The sequence below is a fragment of the Muntiacus reevesi genome, chromosome 10, assembly GCF_963930625.1.
Source record: "Muntiacus reevesi chromosome 10, mMunRee1.1, whole genome shotgun sequence".
In the NCBI taxonomy this organism is placed as follows: Eukaryota; Metazoa; Chordata; class Mammalia; order Artiodactyla; family Cervidae; genus Muntiacus; species Muntiacus reevesi.
In genome coordinates this window covers 54,828,156-54,851,487 of record NC_089258.1, presented here as the reverse complement: position 1 = coordinate 54,851,487, position 23,332 = coordinate 54,828,156, and positions in this window count along the sequence as shown.

The following is a 23,332-nucleotide window of genomic DNA, read 5'->3' as shown; positions in this document are numbered from 1 at the left end:
CAATGAATATAGTAAAGTTGCAGGATATAAAATTAACACACAGAAATCCCTTGCATTCCTATATACTAACAATGAAAAAACAGAAAGGGAAATTAAGGAAACAATACCATTCACCATTGCAACAAAAAGAATAAAATACTTAGGAGTATATCTACCTAAAGAAACAAAAGACCTATACACAGAAAACTATAAAACATTGATGAAAGAAATCAAAGAGGACACAAACAGATGGAGAAACATACCGTGTTCATGGATTGGAAGAAGCAATATTGTCAAAATGGCTATTCTACCCAAAGCAATCTATAGATTCAATGCAATCCCTATCAAGCTACCAACGGTATTTTTCACAGAACTAGAACAAATAATTTCACAATTTGTATGGAAATACAAAAAACCTCGAATAGCCAAAGTAATCTTGAGAAAGAAGAATGGAACTGGAGGAATCAACCTGCCTGACTTCAGACTCTACTACAAAGCCACAGTCATCAAGACAGTATGGTACTGGCACAAAGACAGAAATATAGATCAATGGAACAGAATAGAAAGCCCAGAGATAAATCCACGAACCTATGGACACCTTATCTTTGACAAAGGAGGCAAGGATATACAATGGAAAAAAGACAATCTCTTTAACAAGTGGTGCTGGGAAAACTGGTCAGCCACTTGTAAAAGAATGAAACTAGAACACTTTCTAACACCATACACAAAAATAAACTCAAAATGGATTAAAGATCTAAATGTAAGACCAGAAACTATAAAACTCCTAGAGGAGAACATAGGCAAAACACTCTCTGACATAAATCACAGCAAGATCTTCTATGACCCACCTCCCAGAATATTGGAAATAAAAGCAAAAATAAACAAATGGGACCTAATGAAACTTAAAAGTTTTTGCACAACAAAGGAAACTATAAGTAAGGTGAAAAGACAGCCCTCAGATTGGGAGAAAATAATAGCAAATGAGGAAACAGACAAAGGATTAATCTCAAAAATATACAAGCAACTCCTGAAGCTCAATTCCAGAAAAATAAATGACCCAATCAAAAAATGGGCCAAAGAACTAAACAGACATTTCTCCAAAGAAGACATACAGATGGCTAACAAACACATGAAAAGATGCTCCACATCACTCATTATCAGAGAAATGCAAATCAAAACCACAATGAGGTACCATTACACGCCAGTCAGGATGGCTGCTATCCAAAAGTCTACAAGCAATAAATGCTGGAGAGGGTGTGGAGAAAAGGGAACCCTCTTACACTGTTGGTGGGAATGCAAACTAGTACAGCCACTATGGAAAACAGTGTGGAGATTTCTTAAAAAACTGGAAATAGAACTACCATATGACCCAGCAATACCACTTCTGGGCATACACACTGAGGAATCCAGATCTGAAAGAGACACGTGCACCCCAATGTTCATCGCAGCACTGTTTATAATAGCCAGGACATGGAAGCAACCTAGATGCCCATCAGCAGACGAATGGATAAGGAAGCTGTGGTACATATACACCATGGAATATTACTCAGCCGTTAAAAAGAATTCATTTGAATCAGTTCTAATGAGATGGATGAAACTGGAGCCCATTATACAGAGTGAGGTGAGCCAGAAAGATAAAGAACATTACAGTATACCAACACATATATACGGAATTTAGAAAGATGGTAACAATGGCCCTATATGCAGGGCAGAAGAGACGCAGAAGTACAGAACAGACTTTTGAACTCTGTGGGAGAAGGGGAGGGTGGGATGTTTCGAAAGAACAGCATGTATATTATCTGTGGTGAAACAGACCACCAGCCCAGGTGGGAGGCATGAGTCAAGTGCTCGGGCCTGTTGGGCTGGGAAGATCCAGAGGAATCGGGTGGAGAGGGAGGTGGGATGGGAGACCGGGATGGGGAATTCGTGTAACTCTATGGCTGATTCACATCAATGTATGACAAAACCCACTGAAAAAAAAAAAAAAAAAAAATAAAGTCAAACATTAATTCAAAAAAAAATAAAAAAAATAAAAAATAAAATTAAGGAAGCCTGGTCACCACTACTTTGTTCCCTGTATCAGTGAGTCTGTTTTTCTTTTGTTATATTTATTCCTATGTTTTATTTTTTAGATTTCACCTCTATGTGAAAATATGTCGTATTTGTCTTTGGCTTATTTCATTGAGTATTAGGGGGTTAGAGGTACAGACTACTAGGTATAAAACTGCTATTACTGCTACTAGGGTGAGTTCCCAGACACCTCCTGCCCCAGTGACTTTCACAGTTGAATTTTATATTGGGGTTCCGACAGGTAGGCCACTTCTTCCTTCTTGGTTTTGGGGTTTCTGCATGGGACCTTGCTTGGCGGAGATATCAGGTTGGCTGGAAAAGTAAATAACCAATAGGCGGATGTGTATGTGTGCTAAGTTGCTTCAGTTGTGGCCAACTCTCTGCGTCCCTATGGACTGTATCCCTATGATCCTCAGGATCCTTTGTCCTTGGAATTCTCTAGGAAATAATGGAGTGGGTTGCCATGCCCTTTTCCAGGGGATCTTCCTGACCCAAGGATTGAACCCACGTTTCTTACGTCTCCTCATTGGCAGGTAGGTTCTCTACCACTAGCTCCACCTGGGAAGCCCAAGGAGGATGTGGTGATGCAATTATTAATAATGTTGAAAAAAAAAATCCTATCTGCTGTTTTCCTTAACCTCTGATAAATCCACCAGATATTTATGACCATAATTGATGCAAACAGCCTTGAATTCTTCCAGATTGGCTGCCTCATGACTTTGGATGAGGATAAAATGTTCTGATTTTCTTGCTATTTCTCACTCTCTCCTCTTCCTCCCCTCATTCCTATGTGTTTATTTATTTAATCAATATATTTTGAGTGCCTATTACATGCCAGGCACTGTGCTAGGTAGAGGGAACAAAGCTGCAAACAGAACAGACCTAATTTCTGTTCTTATAGGGCTTGATTTTTTTCTTTGCAATTCCATTCCTGATCTAAAGATACTACCTGCTATGGTGCATAATAAATGCTTATTCTACGACAATTATTTTAGGCTCCTTAAAAATGAACTAGAATGAAACTGGCATTAAAAAAAAAATCTTAAATACCTCACCTCACCAGTCCAATTTTTTTGAGCATTTCTTGTAAGGTATGTATTTGTAGCTAACAAAAAATAAAGTTTATTTTTATTTACTTTAAGTTATCCAAGTACCATGGCATGGAGCAAACCCAGAGCTATTCTTTTGGTCAGAGGCATGTTGGCAAACCATGATTTGAGCTGCCAGCAGCAGACAAGGCCTAGAAATGCTGAGACAAAATGCAAGTGGGGAGCAGATAAAGGCAACCCACAGGGCCTCTGTGACTCTGATTAAGTGGGCCCCTGAAATAACTTTAAAATGTAGACTTTAAAAGATATATCATACGACCACATAAAGGAGGTGGTTACGAATCACTGATGGTGGAAAAAAATTCTCAAGGAGAGTTCTAAAAACTGCTTGATGTTAAGCAGATGCATTATCTTTTGGTTTGAACCCTAGGAAGTGAAAGTTTTAAGATGATAGACAAAAGAGTATTTTTTTTCTTTTATCTTGATAGTTGGGATAAAGTTTCTGTCAAAAAATTCTAAGGTGAGCAATGATGAAAATAATTTTAGGTAGTTCAAAAGCTTAATTATACTGTTGTGTAGCCTTTAAATAAATATGCCACAGATAGTGACATGCATTCCCATTCATTATAAATTGGTTTTACATATATTGAAAATCTCCATTATAGCAATTATTTATACACACATTTTAATGCTCATTATTATTTAAATGACTAATGGTAATTTAGATTTTAGAATCAAAGAAAGTCAGAATAAATGTCTAGAAGAATATTACTTCGTTTTTATAATAAGCAAGTGTTTGAGATAAAGGTGCTAACTGAAAGCTATCAATTGTAACTCAGAGATATGCTGTCTGAAATTATTCTAAGTGGAACAACTGAAGAGCTGTTTTTGAAAGTTATTTTATAATTAAAATCAGGCACAAAGAAGCTCAATTCTATTTATTTCTCTAAACCTTGTTTACTTGAATCTTGCTTATAAATAAAGAACACAGCTTAATTTATCTTTTATTTAAATCAGGTAACAAATTAACAAATTAAGTACTGAGTTTCTTAATTGTTTCTTGTCAGGTGGTATTCAAACTTGCAAAATGTTTACCCACCTGGGTGAGATTTCTGCAAAGTGAGAAATATACCTTCCATTTTAATGTAGTTACTGAAATAATAGCACCTTATTTAGTTTGGTGCTTACAAATTCATTGTGTATTTTAGCACAATAGATCACAATCTCTTTGTTGTGAAACACTGGTAGATTTAACAGAAAATATTACTTATTTTATATACCTAAGTATCCTGAATTTATTTGCATTGTAAAGTCTTATGTGAGAGTGACAAGATAGGTATTATTGCTAATCCTCATGGTATGTGTCATACATGAAAAAAATGTTACATGTCATGCTTTTTACCTGGCAACAAGTTGAGAAAGACTGATAAAACCACCTTATACTACTGCTGCTGCTGCTAAGTCGCTTCAGTCGTGTCTGACTCTGTGCAACCCCATAGACGGCAGCCCACCAGGCTCCCCCGTCCCTGGGATTCTCCAGGCAAGAACACTGGAGTGGGTTGCTATTTCCTTCTCCAATGCATGAAAGTATTTTCCTAACTCAGAAAGTGAAGTCGCTCAGTCGTGTCCGACTCCTAGCAGTCCCATGAGCCACAGCCTACCAGGCTCCTCCGTCCATGGGATTTTCCAGGCAAGGGTACTGGAGTGGGGTGCCATTGCCTGTCAATATATATGAACATCCCAATTTTAAAGAGCAACTCAGAAACATTAAATAATTTGACTCAGGTCCTATGACATAGAAAGGAGTAAACCAGAAGTCTCTAACCTTAACCATAAGAGCTTTCAAAGAATCAAATATTAGCAAGAATTGTTATAAAACATAAAGGACTTTGCTGAATTTTACTAGTAATCAAGGTATAGTTTCCAAGAAATTATCAATGATTATCAATTTTAGCCATTGCTTATAATATTAGCAGAGGAAAAATATGTGTAATTGGATTTTCTGGATGTGTAACTTATTCCTTGTTTTGAAGTTAGAAATATATAAGCTAATATCAAGTTTTATAAAGAAATAAATATGCATGTGTGTGTTTGTGTTGTGTGTGTAGGTAATGATTCTAAACTTTTTTTTAAATTGCAGTAAGAACAGTTATCAGGAGATCTAGCCTCTTAACAACTTTGTAAGTATATATAAAACAGTATTCTTAACTATAGGCACAAAGTTGTTTGGCAGATGTCTAGGACTTATTATTAAATGTATCTGAAATTTTACACTTGATGAATTGAAAAAAAAATATTCTGAAGTAGTAACTTCAGATTACCTCTGGGTGGTGTGATTATTAGCCATTTTTCATTTCATTAAAACATAATTTCTGTATCATCTGTGGTTTTCGTTTTGGTTAAACTGCACTATTAACAGTCTAGATGCTTTTCATTAACGAGCTTTTGTTGCATGAGCCAAGAGAAAAATACTTGAAGGAAAGCAAAGAAGAAAGGAACGAGAGAGGCTCTGTCTTTGCTTCTTGTCATTGGCAGAGGAGCCATCTTGCATTAAGAGATTCCTAACTCAGAGGTCTCCACCATACCTCAACTTGACCTTCACCTGTGGCAATAGCCAAGACAAACCCAGGTATGACTGGACAGGATCTACTGGGGAGGGCCAAGCCTGGGACTTGCCAGCCCAGAAGGGTGGTACAGGCTCTGGGCAACCACTCTTACTTGCAGATAGGTGCCAAAGGATATTTTAGCCCGGGAGAGATCTCTCCAAAGTATGGCAGCTAGAGGTCTCCATCTAAGTGAACAAACACACGATGGGGGTGAGGTGGCTGGATATCCTCCAACCATTCTTACGGCCTGCAAGGCAGAAGGACCAGAGCGGTCCTCTGGTACCCAGAATACCAGGGCCTGAAGGGAATCTGTCAGTATGTAGCAAGGCACAAACCCAGGGACTAGCGCTAAGGAGGAGAGCCCTAGTCCTTGCAAAGGGGCAGGAGAGGATAAGGTAGAGTCTTTGTCTCTGGAAAGGACGAATCTGGGCTTTAAAACAAGGCAAAATTCCACTTACATCAAGGGATGTGCTGGGACGCAGGCAGGCTGGCAGCCCAAACTGGTTAACTCATGTTGGTCCTAGTCCAGAGTTGAGCAGGCTTAGGCTTTTCAACACCTGAGTAGGCAGAGTGCTACCTTCCCTATTTACTGAGCAGCAGTGAAGTGTTTCTCAGGTTTGTGTTTGTGCTATATTGTGGGAGAATTTAACCTGGCTCTCTTATTTCTCTTAGGGAGAAGTCATGAGCACGTGACAAGGTCTAAGGCAGCAGGAAAAGGGAAGGTGAACAGGCAGCTGCCCGTATTCCTGGAAAGTGAGCATGGAGAAGGCAGAAGGTCCTGTTTAAAGATTAGATTTTCTTTATGGTGAAAAGAAACTTGATAGGTTTTAAATTGGTTCTAGAAATGGAACAGTCTCTAAAAGTAATAGTAGTAACTAACATCTATGGAAAAACGAAGGGTTGGACATGACTTAGAGTAACATGACTTAGAATAACAGAAACTAACATCTGTTGGGTATCCTCCACGCTCTAGGCACTGCTCTAGGTACAGCCTATACAGAATTGAGAGCCCCCACAATCACCCTGAAAAGCAAACATTACCATCTCAATCATAGAAAAGGAAACGGGGTAAGGTCCATGACGGGCAGGTGGCCGGCTGGACCTGTATTGAAAACTCACTCTTCCTGTTTCCAAAGCCTACGCTGCCTGTTACTATGCTTCTAGTATCTCAAATGAGATCCCGAAGTTAGGAAGAGCATGGTATGCCCAAATATCCAAATCACCTCTGTAATTGTAACTACTGGACAAACCAGGTATGGAAAGAAGCTTTTCATCCCAAGTGTCTGCTACTGAAACAACTGCATTAAAAACATTTTAAAACGGTTGGTGTGGGGACTTCTCTGGCAGCCCAGTGGTTAAGACTCTGGTTTTCAAGGCAGGAGGTAGGTGTGAGTTGGATCCCTGATCTGGGAGCTAAGATACCATATGCCTCGTGGCCAAAAGAAACCACAAGCATAAAAAAAACAGAAGCAGTATTGTAACAAATTCAATAAAGATTTTCTGAAAAAATGGCCCACATTAAAAAAAAAAAATCTTTAAGAAAAACCACAATCCTTTAAAAAAAAAAAATGGTTGGTGTGGCAAGGGAACATGAGCTGGAGGAGAAGAAATGATGGAGGGAGGGAGGGAGAGAGAAGAAAGAAATTCAGTCTTCAGAGTCTGTTTTGCAGGAGGCAGAGAAACAATTCTGTGTTCCTCAAATGCTTAGGTGATACACGTGGGTCAGAGAAGAGCCTCCATCAGTCAGCTCAAAATAATGTTCTTCCACTTTTGTGTCTCCAGGCACAGTGGGACTGAGAGTCAATTTCCTCGCCTTTGTGGAGAAGATGCACATTTCAAAGATGGACTTGTTTTTATTTTCTCAGGGATGAGGTTGGTGTGGGCTCACAATGCCTTCAAATTATGTCTGTAATGGGCATTTCCTTCTCTGAGCATTTACTAATTCTTTGGAGGATCTTCCCTTTGCCCTCCAGCCTTCTGAGAGACAACCTTATTTCAGTTCCCTTTTTAGTCTCCTGGATCAGCTCGATTTGGACAAGACAGAAGACATCAAGTAAAATCTTGATAGATTTTTCAGGCTCTGCCTGTTTGACTTTTGTGTAAAGTGAGAAATCTGCTCAACGTCAGCTGGGGCCTTCTGAGAGGATCAAATAGAGAAGAGCTGTGAAAGGCTTGGCCCACAGCTTTATAATATTATGTAAAGAAACCCCACCACCTGGCCCTCTGCCAACTGTCTAAACGATAGACTCATGACCGGGGCATCATTTTTTTCCTGTCCCCACCACCCAAAATTAAATGACACAGAGATCATTTTTGGTGTCTATTGAAGAAACCCCCTTGCCTAAGTCACTCTGCTCAATGTCTGGTCTCAATCCTCCTGATGACTGTGTGCTGTGACCTCTCATGAAGTCTCCGGCTTCATTTGGGAGAAAGAATAACTGTAGTCTATGTTGTTAACTTTGGAAAGAGTGACATGGCTGCTGCTTTACAGTCAAATTGACAGGCAGGCATTTTAATGAAAAAGAAGAATAGATTCAAAAGGTCACTACTCTGTCACCCCTCGTAGAATAATATTTCTAGGCAATGATGATCTCAGGATGCTAAGGCTTTAGGTGGAAGGACAGGGAACTTTAAAAGGGAGGGACCAGACTTAGCACTGAAAACAACAAGGCAGATAATACCTGAACCCACCAACCAGTCTTAGCCTCACAGAGACAAGGGACCAGATGCCACAGAGATTATATAGCATCATCTGTATGGAATTTCTTGCCTTTAAAAAAAGTTTTGGGTCTCACCAACAAATAAAAGGGAAGGATATTATTATAGGCTACACAAGATAGAGAAGAACAAAACTGATTAACCTTTGTTTGGATTCTGACTTAAACTATAGAAAAAACATTTTTGAGACAGTTAGATACATTTCACTATGGACTGAATGTTAGCTGATGTTAGGCATGTATTTTCTGTGAGGTGTGATAATGGCATGGTGGTATTAAAAAAACAAAGTGATAAGTCCTTAACACTTTATTTAAACGTATATGCGGAAGGAATTACTTGCTTTAAAGTTCTTTAGCAATAAATACGTAACAAATAATGTAGAGGGAATAAATGAAACAAGTTGGGCAAAATGTACTCACTACTTTTGTTTATACCTGAGAATGTCTATAATGAACTTTAAAACATTCATGCCTTTCATCATCTTGTTCAAAGTACCCACCCCTCTAAGTAAGAAGTCCTGGGGCCTCTTATCCATGGAGAGAAGAGGGAAGACAAAGGATCAAGAGATCAGAAGGTGACTTTTGTGATTGCTTTTTCCTCTTTTTTAGTAAAAAGTAACATTTCACTTTTTCCTCCAACTGCAAGCAACGATTATGACCTATTTCTACCTTTGTAAGTGAATTTATTTTCATAGTTTCATAATTACATTTTTTAAAAAACCAAATTGCATCAGGATATATTTTAAATATTTAGCAGAAGAGGTAAGCTTTTTAAGTTTGAGAATTTTACTCTTAACTTTATGTTCTGACTATAAATCTTCTAAGACCTCTTCATAGGTTTCATTGGCTTATAGACTTCAGGCTGTCAAGAAACAAAACCAAAAATAAAACCCCAAAGGCCATTTATACAAACACCACATTGAACATTTTTAATGAAAGAGGTCTTGCTTTCCAAACAGAGACTCCTCAAATCAACCAATCAAAGTAAATCTTATTCCACATTCTCTTCTCCTTTCCATTTTAATTATCATGCTTGTTTTCTGCAATGTTTGCCCCTGTATCTATGTTTACTCTCTCACCTGTGGCAAATGCATGTTTTCTAGCTGAGTTCCTGCTGGTACTTGTCATATGTTGACAATATTCAGCAGTGTGTGCAATAAACAAATAACATCAGATAGAGAAGGAGAAACTAACTCCATCTACATACTCACAATTTGGTATCTGAATGGTGCTTTTTTTTTTCCCCTAACCACATTGGGAAACTTAGAGTTCTGGGGGGCTTGGGAGAGAGACGATGAAAGGAAGAACAGAATCAAGGAGGGATGGGCGGCACTGGGAGAAAGCAGGGCTGCAGTCCTGTACAGACACATGAATGACAAAAGCAAAGAACACAGCAAGACTGCTCTTCAAACAGAATGTGTATGAAAAAGCTCATTCAAGCTAGAGTCATCTGACACACACACAAAAGTTGTTGCCATGGGGTAGATACTGTTGCTTACCGGAGATGGAGGTTCTGAAAGCTTTGCAAAACTAGTTCCCATCTTTCTGACAGCCCAAGTCCATGTCTTACTTGTTGGTGACTCCATCATTTCCTGAGAGACTGTGGCCAGGTGTCATGGAGCAAATGACTCTGTGGCCACCAGCTAAGGCAAGAGAGACTTCGGTTTCCTGAAACTACTGGCCAAAGGCACAAATCAGTCTAAGCAATCTATCCCCCCACCCCCAACCCAAGGTACATATCCTACCCTTCAGTCCTTAGAGGCCTTTTAGGGAAGACATCATAAAGTCAAAAGGTCATTGCTTTAATCTGAATCAATTCAATACAAAATTTCTAGAGGTCAGAGCTCTTGGATTTTCCCTGGCTGTCTTAGATGTCGTGTTTTTCTCTTACATTGACTGTAAAACACCCTATAAAACATAACAGAAGAGAGAGTCAGGCATTTAGCATTGACCCGTGTCTTTTAGGGGTCATCTTCCTAGTGTTAACGATCCAAAATGAATTACTCATGACACACAGAACTCTTTATAAATTCCTTGTGAATACCTAAAGTGATCATTTTTCTTTGCACCTACTCATACAACAAGCACCCATTAAGTTTTAATTATCTCTTCTAACCAAGCCTTTCATCTTTGTGTTCTGCCCACTGCCAGGGGCCTTGGAAGACAGAGTCAGATTTAATATACAAGTTGATTGAAGGACTTACTTTGACCCATACAGATTCAGAGCTTGTTGACTGAAGCTATGAGGCAAACAGACTCTTTTTACATGCAAAAATTCCAATTCTCTCTGAATTCCAACTATTATATTGTCTTAGGGAACCAGAGTCAAATTTGGCCTGCAGTGTCCATATACCTTCTAGAATGGGAACTTGATGATATCAAAGTTTAAAAACAGCTTTCTTTGTTCTGAACAAATTCAGCTTTGAAATTTATCAACAACAAAAATATATTGCCTTATGCAGACACTGGCTTTAAAGGATTATACAACAGACTAAGAGAGAGAGAGAGAGAGAATGAGAGCAGGAGGGAAGTTCAGAAAACAAAATATGCAATTAGAATCTTCTTTATATTCAACTAGTCATTGATTTATTTTAATGTATTACTTGTCTTCCTGAAATATAGCATTGTTTAGAATTTTATTTGTTTAGAGCTATTGAAGAATTGAGCTCCCCGTCTGTTTGAGACAGCTCTCGTACAACTGCTATGGCCAAATCTGATTATTTCTCTTGCTACAGTGGTAATATGCTGTATCTTCAGAAGAAATCGATTCTAAAACGTATTCAAAGAAACCAGCTCACAATCCACGTTGAAGCAGTCAATAAAATAAAGTTTCCCGTCTGGAAAGTCTTGAGATACATTTGAAATCAAGGGTTGAGATTAAAAAGGTAAGAATGCACTCATTGGAGTAAACATTACAGTTCAATATCAAAGAAAATCACTAATCACTCTATAGATAGGTGTAAATTCATTTAAAAATCTGTATATATCATTTATTTAGTTTTATTTCATTTCCTTTAGTCTACAGGTTGATCAGGAAATTGGTATTTGAGCACTGGCATTTGAATTTTGAGATGCTAAAAACCTGGCAAGAAAAAAAGTGTCACTTATTTTAAGCATCTTTTGACTATCTTCTATACCGTTAGCTGTGACTGTAAGCTTTACACTGAAGGCAGAGAGCAAGCAGCTAATGTGTGTGTGTGTGTGTGTGTGTGTGTGTTTAAAGGCAATCATCATGCTATACAACTTAGGCTGGTTTGTTTTATCACATGTAAGATAATGGGCTCTTAGGTTGTACAGCTGGATATTGTTTGGCATGGATACAACCTGTTTTATCTAAACAACATTCCTTTCCTTAATCCCTTCAGCTGGGGAACAGACTTTCCTGCATGCTGTCCACTATACGGAACACATACAACAACCCCTAGTCACTCAACAGGCTGCCACCTATTGGATGTGATCGCATAATGTAGATAAGGCAGATACTCTCTATACTCAGTATAGAGAGTAGGGGCTTCAGCTCTGCTTACCCGTCTTACAAGTATTTTACTCAACTATTTGCTGTTAAGAAAATTCTGGAATTCGGATTTTGGCTGACATTTTCAAACTTCATTTATATGATTAAAACGATTTGGATGCATTAAAATTAGAGTGGGAGAGGCAATTAGAATAACTTAAAATACAGTATGAGTATTTTAGGTGCCTTGCTTGTGTCTAATTTATGTTAGCTATATATATATTGGAGTACCACCTTAATATAGTTCAACCTGCCTCTAAACTGAGGGATAACATAGTTATTGTGAAAATTATACTCTGACCATGTCAGTAAACTAGTGTCTTTCTTCCTTTCTTTCATTCTTACTTTTTGTATTGAAGTATAGTTAATTACAATGTAGTGTTGGTCTTAAGTGTACGGCAAGGGGATTCAGTTATGTATATATATATTTTTTCAGATTCTTTTATATTTTAGGTTATTAAAAGATATGGGATATATTTCCCTGTGCTGAACAGTAAGGCCTTACTGTTTACCTATTTTATATACAGTAGTGTGTATCTGTTAACTCCAAATTCCTCATTTATCTGCACACCCAACCCCACTGCTGTCTCCTATTTCTTCCTTCTTTATGCTATTCCTCAATCTCACTGTTTCTCTCTTAATCTGTTCTGGGCTTTAATTTTTTTTTTTAAATAAGGATTTTGGCTTAAAATTCAAATTTTATCTTTCCACACCAATGTCCATAGGTCACCATTTAATATACCAGCAGGAGGCTAAGAATGGAGCAAGCAAGATTTTTACTTTTTCAAAGTTGTATGAACCAATCTTTTGAAATATCCCAAATAATGGATTTTTAAAAAGAAAATCCTGGAGAAAATAAAAGGTTTTTTTTTTTTTTTTTTTTTTTTAGAAAATCATGGTTCAAATACCTGAAAAACAATTTTTTAAAAAAATTATGTTTGAAAACTTGAAAAACTAATTCTTTTTTTCTCCATCCAAATTTGAGTGCAATGATCCAACTCAGTTTTAACTGGTAGAAATAATAAAATACACTATACTCTGTGATAGCCTAAAGAAGTGAGATGGGGTCGGGGTGGGTGGAGGTTTAGGAGGGAGGGGAAATATGTGTACTTATGGCAAATAGATGGGGAAGCAATGGAAACAGTGACAGGCTTTATTTTCTGCGGCTCCAAAATAACTGCAAATAGTGACTGCAGCCATGAAATTAAAAGATGCTTGTTCCTTGGAAGGAAAACTATGACAAAACTACACAGTGTATTAGAAAGCAGAGACATCACTTTGCCAACAAAGGTCCATCTAGTCAAAGCTATGGATTCAACAGTAGTCATGTACAAATGTGAGAGCTGGACCGTGAAGAAGATGGAGCACCAAAGAATTGATGCTTTCAAACTGTGGTGTTGGAGAAGATTCTCGAGAGTCCCTTGGACAGCAAGGAGACCAAACCAGTCAATTCTAAAGGAAATCAACTCTGAATATTCACTGGAAGGACTGTAGCTGAAGCTCCAATACTTTGGCCACCTGATGCGAAGAGCCGACTTATTCAAAAAGACCCTGATGCTGGGAAAGATTGAGGGCAGAAGGAGAAGGGGTTGACCGAGGATGAGATGGTTGGATGGCATCACCAACTCAGTGGACCATGAATCTGAGCAAACTCCAGGAGATAGTGAAGGACAGGGAAGCCTGGGGTGCTGCAGTCCATGAGGTGGTAAAGATTGGGACACAACTTAGGGACTGAACAACAACAGTGGCAGAAGCTAACACATCATAAAGCAATTATCCTCCAACTAAATTTTTTTTTTTTTAATAAAGGAAAAAAAATGTGCTGAAAATAGTTGTACATTCCCATGAACGTCTGACTTACACATGTGGTGGTGCTTCACCTTTTCTCCTGAATTTTGCTCAGTGCCAGCACAGAAGCAAGGATAGAAGTTGACAGCAAGCATCAGGAAGCTTTGAGCAATGGACACAGTGGCTCCAATTATGTTAAGGTAATATGTGCTCATGGATAATTGGTTACACATTTACTTATTCCTAATTTGGGTCTCACTGTTCCTAAGTAGCTTCATCATACCTCTCTAAGCAGGCCCTTTGCACCCCTGGGCTAAATCAAGCATCCAAAGTCATCTATTCACGTATGGGCTGTTACTATTAGCAATATGCAAAGGCTGTCACAGAGCTCTGTGATCAGCAGGGGGTATTCTGCATGACCAGGGTTGCTGGAGAGATAATGCCAAAATAACCTTCTGGGAGAAACAAAAGAAAATATTTAATGAGATCAGTACTCTTAAAAAAAACATGTGTTCAAGTCAGTTTAAAAGCCCATTTATTATACTTTTAGCCTAAAAAGTATATATAATCATTTTATGAGCAGTTGATGACTTGAAACCAAGGCTGTCTATTACAGTTACAGTATACACAAAATTATAGATGCTGGGAGATTTCTCCATTGTTCTATCAGAAGTTGATAACAACCCTCTTTATTTAAAGGCCAGTATATCCCCAGGCAAATTGAGTTTCCATGCTCAGTTGATTCAGGGCCTATTTCAAGCAACGGCTGCCGACTATGTCAAAATGTATAGCGATTTTGTGATATGCATAGTTTTCCAAAGGGGAGAGTGAGATCACCAGTCTCAATCCATTTGTGACTTGACTTAGATTTAAAATTGCCCTCGAGAAATAGCTAGCTGGTATATAAGGGTACTGAAATATTCTCCAAGGAGATCGCTTTCTCCTTATCCTTCAGTTTTTTTTTTTTTTTTTTCCAATCATGAGTCACTAAAATTATCTTGAAAAATTGGGAAAAATAAGTCCTGTTATTGATAGAATTCATTACATTAGAATATGGCAAAACAGTCTACTTATAATCAACAGTACCATTTTGAGTAATTTGTTCTTTTTGACATGTTCTAAAAGAATAGCTCTCTCTACATTAATGCTAAATAGATGGGGAAAATATTAAGTACAAGAATATACACAAATTGCATTTTAATTCCTATTTTTCTTTAAAAAATATGTCAAAGATAAATCTAACTGTGGTTTAAATATACACTTTGTTTCGAATGTTTAGGAAATGATGCTTAACACAGAGAAAAATAAAGCCATTAATTTTCCATTTGCATAGCTTGCCCTTGAACTTTATTTGATACTTCTTATTTGCTTTTGCAATATAAAGTCCAAGATTCCAGTTTAAAGGATATAACCAATAGGTTTTATTTTTGTTTTTGCATTTTTAGGAGCTAGGCATTTATTATTTTTAATGCCCACTTGATACAGACAGTTTCAGTGTCAATTTAAGTTGTATGGGGCTCACATCTATTACCTACACAAATTCCATATATTTTAAATTCTGAAGCCTTTTAAGCAATTCTATTTGGATTATTTCACATGAGAATATATTACCAGAGATACAAAATCTGTAATATGTATTAATTTTTTTTCTTTCAACTTTTTCATGGTATGTAAGTTACCCACACTAGCACATGAAAAGAGAGATAAAGAAGAAAATCATGAGAGGCAGCTGATATACAGGTGATGTACTAAAAAAGCTGGATGCCCTTTGTTGCTTTCATAGAACCTTGGATTTATTAAGTTTATTAACTGAACTTAAAATTAAGCGCTTTCTCTTTCCTTTGTTGCTCTCTCTCTTATCTTCTCTGCTTCCTCCTTTTTTCAAAGGTATTGAGCAGCTCCTGTTGTAACAGGAACTGTCTCAGAAGCTGGACCTTGGGGTTATTAACACAGAGGCTGTCCCCATCTTCAGGAACTAGTCATTCAGTGAGAAAGAGCCATGCCCAACAGACACAAATTCTCATCATTACCAAGTGTGATAAGATAAGAGCCAGGACAAAACCCACTGGGACCATGAGTGAGTACACTGGGAAACAATTTAGATGAAAAGTCAAGGAAGTCTTTGAAGAAGCGACATTTGTATTTAGTTTAGTGCACGATTATCACCAGGGGCTTCCCTGGTGACTCAATGGTAAAGAATCTCCCTGCTAATACAGGAGATGTAAGAGACATGGGTTCGATCCCTGGGTTGGGAAGATCACCTGGGGTTGGAAATGGCAACCCATCCTAGTATTCTTGCCTGGAAAATCCCATTGACAGAGGAGCCTGGTGGGTTACACCCCATGGGGCTGCAAACAATCAGACAGGACTGAGTGACTAAGCAACAACAATTACCAAGGCTGACCCTGGTGTCTCCGAAGAAGGCAATGGCACCCCACTCCAGTACCCTTGCCTGGAAAATCCCCTGGATGGAGGAGCCTGACGGGCTGCCATCTATGGGGTCACACAGAGTCGGACACGACTGAAGTGACTTAGCAGAAGCAACCCTGGTGGCTCAGTAGTAAAGAATCTGTCTGCCAATGCAGGAGACCTGGGTTCGATTCCTGGGTTGGGAAGATGCCCTGGAGAAGGAAATAGCAACCCACACCATTTTTTCCTGGGAAATCCCATGGACAGAGGAGCCTTTCAGGCTGCAGTCTGTGGGGTTGCAAAAAGAGCCAGCTGCGGCTTAGTGACTAAACATCAACAACGATTACCAAACAACAACAGTGACACTTTTTTTGGAAGATATAATATGTGGAGGATTCTATGCTTAGTTCTGAAGTAAAAATTGATAACCATAACCAAAAAACAAAACAAAACCTCAAATCCAAAAACAAAGCAAAACCTCCACAGCTTTGATTCTTATCTCAAAGGATCCTTATACTTGTATGAGTGTATTTTGAATAAAATTTTATATTTGTGTTAACGAATTTAATGCACTGTTTCTATAAACAAACACCTGCATATACATTCTCCTAGTGAATCATTTATTAACTTTGTGCTCTGCCGAGGTAATTCCTCTGTTTAATAAAGATTGATTTTCTTCTCTGTGTCATAACATGTATTCTGCTAGTTTCTGGGAATATGATATTAAGGAGCATCTGTTGCTGGCTTCTAGAACATACGATCTAGTAGAAACACAAGGAGGATGACTATCTCTGTGCTAAATTTTCTCTTGGGGGTAAACTCAGGGTGGCTTGGCACACAAGGGAGGGAGGGCCATGCGTTCTTGGCTTGAGGTCAGCAGAGGTGACAGTGAGACAGTTACCAGCACACTGAATCCTCAGGAGCAGAAACTGAAGCCGATAAATGCTAAAAAAAACTTTCCCAACCTCAAAAAAGTCGAAAATTTCATCAAATTATCTAAAAATCATATTTGAAGCAGAAGAGAATGAGTTTATTTATTTAGATCATTATTGTATCATTGATATAATTAATCCAACCTTAATTTAGAATAATATTTATGTTCCAAACAGTTTACATAGTTTTACAAACCACCCACCAGCTAGAAAGACTAATGCCTATTGCTTGATGACAGAGCCCTAAAACATAAAAACAAGCAGAAAGACCTGTAGACCTGTCATTTAATTTATCTTCGAACTTTTTCCACACTCAACTTTCTGGGCAGGGATGCTTAATCATCCTTGCAGCCACTCATATTGGGAAAGACAGACTCAGAGCAGGAAAGATTATGAGACCATATTCAGGAAGGAAAGAAGACAACTTTCATCATAGTGTTCTTATTTTAAGTATAGTCTTTAAGTATAATTTACCTTTTCTAATAGTCTAAGAGAAAGTTTGAAATATACAAAGGACTTTAGCTCAGGAGAACTTACTTATGAGTTCCAACAAAGCTAATTTCTTCTAAAGGACTTCATAGTATGATAGGAAAAATTATCAGGAGACAATTAAGAAAAAAATGGCATTACAGCCTGGGAAGAAAAGCACATCTTACAGGAGATCTGGAAATTCAGCACAATCTTATCTAGAGTTAGAATCCCAGTAGGGACTGGAATTTTTGCAGTGCATTAAAACTGGAATGATTAGTGCACTTAGCCACAAGGGTGACTTCCTTGATCATTCTCTATCAAAATCCACATTTTTAAATAACAGTACACCATTGAACCTAAATTCAATGGTTTCCCAGAGACCAATTTTTACTGTCAGATGCTAATAAACTAGTGTCAGCGTAGTTAGATGATTTAGATGTGCTTGGATTGTTAGGATGTTGAGAGTGGTCCATCACCATTGTAAATGACAGTAGTTCACAGCAATGATAAATGTTTCCCCGTCTGCTGATCTATGGGCACATTTAAATTATGTTGCATTACTATGCCATCTCTTTAAACAAGAAGGAAATTAAGCTTCAAGTTTAATTAAACATTATTTTAAAAATTGGGTTTTGGTATATAAAATTCACCCTGTGATTCTTCCAAGTTCTTTTCCTTGAGAAAATAGATTGCACGTTTCATTGGGATTTGACCTTAATTAATCCTGTACTTTGTGATCCACCCCCTTGCTGAAATAGTCTTATCAAAAGGAATGCAAGCTATGGGCTAAGATAACAATCGGTCATTAACTTCTGTGTGTGATGCTGGCCGTGGTCCACAGGCATGGAATTCAAAACCCATTGTACACAGTAATGTCCAGGGCTTAGTGCTCTACAGCCGAGAGACAAAATAAACTATGCAGAACAGCATCTTTACACAGTCTACATGGATTCACACTAGAGCAAACGATCTGAAACATTCATAATGCAGTGTGGACGTTAGCATCCAGAGCTGCCGTGTCAGATTACACAGGAGGTTGCTCATTCCAGCAATGCCAACTGAAGCTGGTAAGCAAAAAAAAATATCACTTTTCAAATACCAGTATTTTAGTAAAAATGATTTACAGTTACACAAACACTTAACATTTAAAAGAAACTCACCATCTCTTTCTGCTGTTTTAGATATTATCCTAGAGCAGTAGCTCTCCTTACTGACACAACGTGACTTGCTTTCTTCAAACAAGAAAATGTTTAAATTAATAAACATTTGTGGCCTGTTGATCTGAAATGTATGTGGTCCAGATAAATACAACACATCTGTGGGACTATTCATAAAACAAAGGCCTGGAACATCTGAAATCTATTATGCAATGTGGCTTTTGGTTTTGTTTTTTTTTTTTTTGCTTGGACATCAGGCACTTCCTCAATATGTTTTTAACTTTGGGAACCTGAGGGATGCCAAGTGATGATTTCTTTGGTTGTGTATAAATGATCTAAGAAACATCCTATAACCCTCTGACCCAGTGATGAAGATTTTACAGTTTTTAGTATACTTTTCTGATTCCAGATGAATCTTCTGAATATTTTCATTCATCTAACATTTACTGAATACCTACTATGTGCTTTGTATTCTTCTAGATATTTGGAATATAGTTCAGTTCAGTTCAGTTCAGTCGCTCAGTCGGGTCTGTCTCTTTGCAACCCCATGAATCTCAGCACTTCACAATCTCAGCACTGTACATCACAAACTCCCGGAGTTTACTCAAACTCATGCCCATTGAGTCGGTGATGCCATCCAGCCATCTCATCCTCTGTCATCCCCTTCTCCTCCTGCCTCCAATCCTTCCCAGCATCAGGGTCCTTTCCAACGAGTCAACTCTTCGTATAAGGAGGCCAAAGTATTGGAGTTTCAGCTTCAGCATCAGTCCTTCCAATGAACACCCAGGACTGATCTCCTTTGGGATGGATTGGTTGGATCTCCTTGCAGTCCAAGGGACTCTCAAGAGTCTTCTCCAACACCACAGTTCAAAAGCATCAATTTTTCGGTGCTCAGCTTTCTTCACAGTCCAACTCTCACATCCATACATGACCATTGGAAAAACCATAGCCTTGACTAGGCGGACCTTTATTAACAAAATAATGTCTCTGCTTTTTAATATGCTATCTAGGTTGGTCATAACTTTCCTTCCAAGGAGTAACCGTCTTTTAATTTCATGGCTGCAATCACCATCTGCAGTGATTTTGGAGCCCCCCAAAATAAAGTCTGACACTGTTTCCACTGTTTCCCCATCTATTTCCCATGAGGTGATGGGACCAGATGCCATGATCTTAGTTTTCTGAATGTTGAGCTTTAAGCCAACTTTTTCCACTCTCCTCTTTCACTTTCATCAAGAGGCTTTTTAGTTCCTCTTCACTCTCTGCCATAAGGGTGGTGTCATCTGCATATCTGAGGTTATTGATATTTCTCCCGGCAATCTTAATTCCAGCTTGTGCTTCTTCCAGCCCAGCGTTTCCCATGATGTACTCTGCATATAAGTTAAATAAGCAGGGTGACAATATACAGCCTTGACGTACTCTTTTTCCTATTTGGAACTAGTCTGTTGTTCCATGTCCAGTTCTAACTGTTGCTTCCTGACCTGCATATAGATTTCTCAAGAGGCAGGTCAGGTGGTCTGGTATTCCCATCTCCTTCAGAATTTTCCACAGTTTATTGTGATCCACACAGTTGAAGGCTTTGGTGTAGTCAATAAAGCAGAAATAGATGTTTTTCTGGCATATAACAGTGAACCAAATAAAACAAACAAACAAACAAACACCCTGCCCTCATGGACCAGACATTAGAAGGATATAGATACACAGGAGAGATGGGCATACAAACTTTGTCATGGGTGTCCATTGAAGAAAACATGTGGGATATTATGATAATATGAACTGCTTTTATATTTTAGTTACCAAGATGCTGAAGGTATATACTGGGTTGACCAGTAAGTTCATTTGGGTTTTTCTGTAAGATATAATGGAATAACTGAAACAAACTTTTGGGGCAACCCAATAATACCATCTTGTTTGATTCCTTTCATTTTTGTCTCTATGGAGACCATTTTATTCTGCATTACTGTCATCATCTCCTGAGGTGGTACCACCTAACTCTTGACTCAAATTCACTTTGAAAACTAACTTAATTAAAGAGTTAATTGCTGAGTGGTGAACATAGGTAAGATAACTTTGAATTACTGTCTGTAAAATACCCTTCCTATCATGGTGTCCCTTAGTTAAGTGGTTCTCAAGGCCTGCCAATTCAAGCTAGTCTGCTGAGTCTAGTAATCAAGCTCTTCATAATCTGCCCCCACAGGGCCTTTCCAAATATTTGTTCTGTCTCTCCCCATGTCCTGTTTTATACACAGACAATCCTTTATGTCATCAGCCTCTTTCTGTCAGGCTTAGTCCCACTGCTATTAATCACATGGCAGAAACCCTCTGAGGCTGATAAGACGACTTTCTGTCCTTCTGCCTGGGACTGGGTCTTCCAGACAATTTCCAGGTTCAGTCTCTCCTTTTAAGTGTGGACCCAAATGTCACTTGTTCAGAGAGGACTCGGCATCAGGCTCAATCAGTTCAATAGCTACACCCTCTGTGATAGGGACGCACAGAAGAATGCGAGAAGAGAAAGTAGAAATGCTTCCAAGTCCGTGCTAAATTCTGCCCTCCCCTCCCCAGTGAGATAATCAGCAGACATCTGCTTATCTGCAAGTGAGGATAATAAGAATTTCTCCTAATCTTGTACTTATTAATGTCCTAAGATAAGAAAATGGTGGTGGCTTTTGAGTTTCAGTTCAGTTCAGAGAGTTCAGTGGCTCTGTCGTGTCCGACTCTTTGCGACCCCATGAATCACAGCATGCCAGGCCTCCCTGTCCATCACAAACTCCCGTAGTTTACTCAAACTCATGCCCATGGAGTCGGTGATGCCATCCAGCCATCTCATCCTCTGTTGTCCCCTTCTCCTGCCCCCAATCGCTCCCAGCATCAGGGTCTTTTCCAATGAGTCAACTCTTTGCATGAAGTAGCCAAAGTACTGGAGTTTTAGCTTCAGCATCAGTCCTTCCAATGAACACCCAGGACTGATCTCCTTTGGGATGGACTTGTTGGATCCCTTGCAGCCCAAGGGACTCCCAAGAGTCTTCTCCAACACCACAGTTCAAAAGCATCAATTCTTCGGTGCTCAGCTTTCAATATGGTCCAACTCTCACATCCATACATGACCACTGGAAAAACCATAGCCTTGACTAGATGGACCTTTGTTGTCAAAGTAATGTCTCTGCTTTTTAATATGCTATTTGGATTGGTCATAACTTTCCTTCCAAGGAGTAAGCATCTTTTAATTTCATGGCTCAGTTTAACCTACTCAAAACCTATGAGATAAATTTCTTGGTTAATGGTTAAAGAGACCAAAAAACAAAAATCTTGTCCGATATTTATGTGTGATGTTTACCTAAAAATATCAGCCTAAGAAGTGGAACTATACATAAGAGATCAATTGATTTTCAAAAAGGTGCCTAGGTAATTCAAGAGGGAAAGAATGCTCTTTTTAATAGGATGCTAGAAAAACTATATATTCATATGGAAAATAAAATGTTCTGAATGCTAGCCAGGATTATAAAGAAAAATTAACTCAAAAAAGACTACATAAATACAAAAACTCAAATTATAAAACTTCTGGAAGAAAACATAGAAAATCCTCAGGACTTTGGCACAGGTAGATATTTCTTAGGACAGAAAAAGAAGAAAGTATAAAAGAAACTGAACTTTATCAAAACAAACATTTGTCAAAATTAACCATTAAGAACATGAAAGTTCATTGCAGCACTGTTTATAATTGCCAGGACATGGAAGCAACCTAGATGCCCATCAGCAGATGAATGGGTAAGGAAACGATGGTACATATACACAATGGAATATTACTCAACCATTAAAAAGAATTCATTTGAATCAGTTCTAATGAGATGGATGAAACTGGAGCCCATTATACAGAGTGAAGTAAGCCAGAAAGATAAAGACCAATACAGTATACTAACACATATATATGGAATTTAAAAAGATGGTAATAATAACCCTATATGCAAAACAGAAAAAGAGACACAGATGTACAGAACAGACTTTGGGATTCTGTGGGAGAAGGCGAGGGTGGGATGTTCTGAGAGAATAGCATTGAAACAAGTGTACTATCAAGGGTGAAACAGATCACCAGCCCAGGTTGGATGCATGAGACAAGTGCTCAGGGCTGGTGCACTGGGAAGACCCAGAGGGATGGGATGGAGAGGGAGGTGGGAGGGGGGATCGGGATGGGGAACACATGTAAATCCATGGCTGATTCATGTCAACGTATGGCAAAAACCACTACAATATTGTAAAGTAATTAGCCTTCAACTAATAAAAATAAATGAAAAAAAAAAAACACATGAAAGTGAAGTCACTGCCCAAGGATAAGTATTTAAGGTATTAATTAATACTTTTAACTCACAAATAAAAGACAAACAACAAAAAAGGGCAAAACATGTGAAGGGACACTTGCAAATTAAGATAAACCAATGGCCAATAAGCACATGAGATTGCACAATATCATTAGCAATCAGTGAAGAGCAAATTAAAACCATTGTGAATATCACTGCAATGTCTAAATTAAAAGTATTAACCATATCAAGTATTGGTGAGGATGCGAAACAATTAGAATTCTCATCAGTTGCTACCAGAAAGATAAAGTGGCACAACCTCTTAAAAAAACTGTTTTCTAGTTTTTTAAA